Consider the following 5,868-nt stretch of genomic DNA (forward strand, 5'->3'; position numbering starts at 1 on the left):
GGCAGTCGATCGACTGACACGCGATTTCAGTCCAAATTATTCTACGCCGCCTAATCTATAGTTCCCCTACATCCTAGCACGAATAAATTAGCTACTCATATTGGGAATGATAACAACAATAAGATTGACGATTAAATCTACTGAATTCATGATTAAAACGGTAAGATAAGCAATTAACATAACATAGCAATTCGGCTTGGGAAACTGATCTAGCAATTCTATAACTATGAAAGGAAGCAAAATAACTGAACAAAACAGGAGAGTACCGTGTGAATTGCGAAGGAAAAGAACAAAGCCGAATGACAAAGCGAATTGTATTCAATACCGAAAGTAATCTTCGAACCCTAATTATTTTCTAAAGAACTGTATGTAAAACTTAATGTCACTCGATAATTATTCTGAAAACCTCAGTTACGTTATATAGGAATATACGTAACACTTATTATCAAAACCTAAAACACAATGGGCTTGCTTTTCCTCAATCTTCTTATTCACGTCTGAAGTAGCGGCTTGGTCGATCAACTGAACATGGCGGTCGATCGACTGAGATGCAGTGTACAGTAGCTTCTGGAGCCCGAGGGTTGGTCGATCGACTGATGGCAGTGGTCGATCGACTGAAGTAGCTGACACTTGACTTCCAATTTCTCGTGTATTTGTCTTTTGGGCCTTGAAATGCGCACCAAGCTCGTTCCTTAATTGAATACTTCACGTCAAATGCAATGCAAGGTACTCGGGGACGGATTTAGCTCAATTTCCGCTGAATTCTTCACATTTCTGCAATAATGTACAAAAACACGAAAGTAGACGGAAATAGGGGAAATGGTAGCTTAAACTACACAAATGAGCTCTGAAATGCGTGGAAAATAGGATGTAAAACATCATATAAAAGACACGCATCAAACTTCCCCAAACCAAACCCTTGCTTGTCCCCAAGCAAAAACAAGACTCTATCTAATCACCTAATGGAACGAGTTCAATCTCAGAGCGAATTACAACATGTAAAGCCTAAACCATTTTAATGCAATAACCAACAATCAATTAGCAATTATGAATCATGCAAACGAGTTATGAAGTCGTTAAAGACTGCTGAACCGTCAACTATAGAGACTCATCAAATTGGACTCTCACGGGTCGCTCAAATCACTCATAAGCACAGGTGAATATATAAGAGGATAGAATGAATTCATTTTGTAGAGACTCTCACCTAACTACGACCTATAAGAACATGCCTACAATCTAATATGAAAGAAATCTCTATGACCGTACATATGCATTCCAACCAACAAATGACCATGACCCATGCCGAGGTATCTATGGGATATGTGAGGTAATGGGTAAGAAGAGGCAAACATTTTATGGAAAAGTGGAGGTACAGGTGATCAAGCTAGTACCAAAACGGAACCATATGACAACATCCTTCTTCTTGCTCAAAATTTAATCGATACGGTGCTATAGCAAGCACAAAACTCATAATCTCCAATATAACAGTAATCAACTAACTCCCCATAAGATACTAATGCAACATGGGAGCAAAAATCGCCATAGGATAAGGATTTTGAATTATGAAATTGATTTCCTTCGGAACTCAGTCGATCGACCAATGATGGCAGTCGATCGACCGCTTTGAACAGTAAAGAACTCTTTTTTCTTTTTCAAATCATTTTTTTCTCTTTTTTTTTTCTTTTCTATTTCTTTCTTTCTTTTCATTTCATTTTCATCTTCCCATCAATATCACAAAAGAGCATATGCCACCAAAAACTAAGTAACAATCCCAACAACATAGACTACTAGCTTGACAAAGGCAGGCTAAATGTAGAATGTAGTAATCGGGACAAAAAGGCTGTTTTTAGCAGTGTGGAGCTTATGGGTACAATGAGAAAAGGGAAGCCTTTACCACATGTGTTAACAAACCACAAACCGAATGCATACAGGTATTAAGCAGATTAAGTTCATATTTATGCACATTTATGTAACATGTCTCATAAATAGTATCTACTCACTTCCTAGATAAACTGGTCGTGGGTGTCACCAGTTATAAGCTCTAAACCTTAGAAAATATGATGTAGTTTGCCAATTTTCTAAGTCAAGTCTCAAGTTCAGCAAGAAATCTAACGAAAACTCGTAGATATGCACTTATACGATTCTACTAATAACATGTCAATTTAGCAAGGCTTAAGCATAAAACAGATGAAAATGCAATGTCATCATGGAAATACTACCGTTCCGACTCGACCTATATGCTAAAATAAACGTGCAATTTTTTTGAAATTTTTGAAATTTTTCGATTTTTTGGAATTTTTTTTGTATATATATGAAAAATGAAATAACAATGCAAAACAAAATGTAAACGTGAATGCAAGCAAATGATATGCGACGCAAAACCCTTCCCCAAACCAAATCGCACAATGTCCCCATTGTGCAAAATCATGTAATGAAGAAAAGAGAAACGGGAATTTGCGAGAAAACAAATGAATACGACATGAAGTAAAGACTTAGAAACTCACAAGACTTTAAGCACAGCAAAGGAAACCTCCCCAAACCAGCGTGAGCTAGGAGGTTTCAGTAGCCAGCAGTGCTATAATAAGTACCTGAAAAGACAAACGAATACCACGCATAAAACCGAGAAAGCAATAAAGAAGCGATATTTTGTGCATAATTGAGAAAAAGAGAAGAAATAAATAATATGACGGAGGATAAAGTGGAGTAGAAAACTCCCTCAATTCCGCAAAACGACCAAACACAGCAGGGGAGAGGTTGTGAACAGGTACAGCAGTGCAGGGCGGTCGATCGACCACATAGCTTAGTCGATCGACCAAAGCGAAAGGGACAAAGAGCTCCTGGAAATCGCACCGCACTCGACGATCGATCGATTGCACTACCGATCGATCGATGAAAATACTTCTTGAATTTAAGATTTCTTCGTATTTGCTCAATTACTTGAGCTAATGAGGTCTAAAAACCTGCAAGTGCACAATAATACGCGCCCATAATTGCGCAAAACCCAAAGTAAAGTCTAAAGTACTTAAAAATCCTAAGCAACAAAAATAAATGCGAAGTCTTACGCACACAAATGCAATAAAAAGAGAGTGTCTAACAAAAGCAAATAAAGAAAGGTTTTTGATAAAACATGTGATCAACTAATAGTTGATCAAGAACGGCCACGGTATGGCCCACTTGGCTGGCTTCTGGCTACAAGAAGTAGCCTCAACGGTGCTCATCTTATCAATTGCACCCTTCTTAGCTTCCACATCCGTAGGACTCAACGGGTCAACAACTTCTATATCTCCCCAGTCAATGATCTCTTCGGACTCGTCAGAATCCAAATCGGACTCTCTCACTTTGACCGGCTCGTCATCAACTTCCTCATCAGTGCCATAGCTAAGGCAATCAAGACCGCCTCGTGAAATGATTGGCTCTTTCGCAGCTGGAGTAACTTGCAGTTCTTCCTTCCCCAAACCAGCTCCTGCAATATCAGAAATAGACGGATCTTCCTCCAATTTGCTCCCAATCTGGGGCGGAGGTGTCACAACAGGAATAGGAGTAGAGATAGGCATGTCAGAAAGCACAAAGTAGGATTTCTTTTCAGAAACCGTATTACGAGTTACAGGCCACATGAGGTCTTTCTTCTTAGCAGGTTGGGCAAAAACAATGGAATGCTTCTCTACTTTAAAGGTCAAGGTTCCCGAACCTACATCTATGACTGCACCAGGAGTGTGCAGAAATGGTCTACCCAATATGATAGGAACATGGGCATTCTCAGGCATATCAAGTACAACGAAGTCTAAAGGAAAGAAGAACTTTCCTATTTGTACAGGGATGTCTTATAAGACTCCTATTGGCTGGACCGCAGATCGGTCAGCCATCTGTACTGTCATGTCGGTCACTGCAAACCTAGTCAATTTTAGCTTCCTAGCAAGACTCAAGGGCATTACACTAATACTAGCTCCTAAGTCACATAATACCTTCTCAATAGAAAAGGTACCAATGCTACAAGGAACGGAGAAGCTACCTGAGTCTTCTAGTTTGTGAGGTGCAGTGTGGGTCAGATAAGAACATGACTCTTTAGTAAGTGCGACAGTATGCACAATTTCAAGTGACCGTTTTTTAGATAAAAGTTGTTTCATGAATTTAGTATAAGCGGGCACTTGGTTTACTAACTCGAGAAAAGAAACTTGTACATTTAAGCTACGAATAACTTTTTCAAATTTGTTAAAAGATACCTGTTCCTTTGTCGGCACTAATCTCTCTGGATATGGGGCTGTAAGAAGTAACTTAGCCCTCTCCTCTAAATCTCGCATGCCGGCGTCCGTGGACTTAGGCTGAAAGTCCACCACCTTGTCCTTATTGAAGCTTGAACCCTCTTCAGACCATCTCAAATGTGATCCATTGACCGTCATTGGGTCGAACTTCGGAACCGGGACTGACCCATCAGCACTCGGGTCTTGCCCTAATATTTTCGGGACTGTCGTACCCCGAAACAAGTGATCCCTCAAGTTGTCGGGCATCGGAGGACGAAAAGGCTCACTATCAGCAGCGATCTCAGTCGATCGACCAGTGAGGTCAGTCGATCGACTGGCTTGAATAGGACCAGAATCTCCTGTAACCCGCACTTCAGTCGATCGACCGGGTATGTCAGTCGATCGACCGGGTATGTCAGTCGATCGACTGGTATACCTGGTAAACGCCTTTTTCTTTCCTTTGTTCGTTCCAGCTTTGTTTTGATTCGGTTCCGGCTTATCTTTTTCAGGGGCATCCTCAATCATAGCAGGGCCCTCCAGAGTAGACCCACTCCTCAAAGTGATGGCATTAAGGGTCTCCTTTTGGTCAGTTTGAGTCGGTAAGTGTCCTGGAACTCGAGTGGTATTCTTGCTAGCTAATTGAGCAATTTGGCTTTCTAGCAATTTCATCCCGGCCTCTCTAGCTTGGGACTCCTTTTGCAACATATTCTTCAACTCAGCAAACTCAGAATTTTGGGATTGTTGCTGCTGCGGCACATAGGGAGGTTTTTGATATTGTTGTTGCTTATGAGGAGGCACATAAGTCCGCTTGTTCTTCTTTCTTGTGGAGGTTGAGTCGGATTCGTGACATTCTCCGCTACTCCACCTCAAGTTGGGATGGACATTTGGCTCATAGTACGTGTTTGTCTGCCTGTAATGTTGAAAGGCAGCACAAGACTCGAAGGGACTAGGACAATTTTCTGCAACATGTCCCTCAGCTCCACATCTTCCACAGACGAAAGGACCGTCTGAAACAGCATTCACATGATACATCCCTCCTTTTGAAGCTCCTCCCAACTCGTATTTGTCAAACCTTGCCGTGAGAGCCTCTAATGCAGCTACAGAAGGGGATTCAGCACTCCTCCTCTGATTTCCTCTGGAATTCCCATATTCAGCTTTATGGGTGGCTAAGTCATCAATGATCTTCCACCCCTTGTTCTCTCCCATATTCTCAGCAAATCGGCCATTGGCTGCAGCATCCAAAATAGCCCTCTGATCATCATACAGCCCGTTATAGAACTGATTGCACAGACTCCATTTTTCGAACCCATGGTGCGGTATGGTTCGCACCAGCTTCTTGAAACGGACCCATGCTTCATGAAAGTTCTCATCAGGTCCTTGTTTAAAGCTCGTGATTTGAGCTCTAATGGCATTCGTCTTCGAGGCAGAGAAGTATTTCTTGTAGAATGCCAAGGCCAAAGAATTCCAATCGGGGATCCCATGAGCAGCTCGATCCAGATCTCTGTACCACTCCCTTGCAGCATCACGGAGTGAGAATATAAACATAGTCTCCTTTATCTGGTCCTGGGTCACGCCGGTCGGCAGGGGTATAGAGCAGCAATAATCGATAAATATCTCCATATGCTTGGCT

At 41.6% G+C, this 5,868-nt stretch overlaps 1 non-coding gene across 1 annotated transcript; it reads left to right on the forward strand.

Moving 5' to 3' along the window:
- The first annotated feature begins 5,541 nt into the window (after positions 1-5,541).
- On the forward strand, positions 5,542-5,648 carry LOC141636761 (small nucleolar RNA R71). Its single transcript, XR_012541347.1, has one exon. It is a non-coding gene; the product is annotated as a small nucleolar RNA R71 (small nucleolar RNA).
- Positions 5,649-5,868: the final 220 nt, after the last annotated feature.

Source organism: Silene latifolia, chromosome Y (assembly GCF_048544455.1).
Source record: "Silene latifolia isolate original U9 population chromosome Y, ASM4854445v1, whole genome shotgun sequence".
Taxonomy (NCBI): Eukaryota; Viridiplantae; Streptophyta; class Magnoliopsida; order Caryophyllales; family Caryophyllaceae; genus Silene; species Silene latifolia.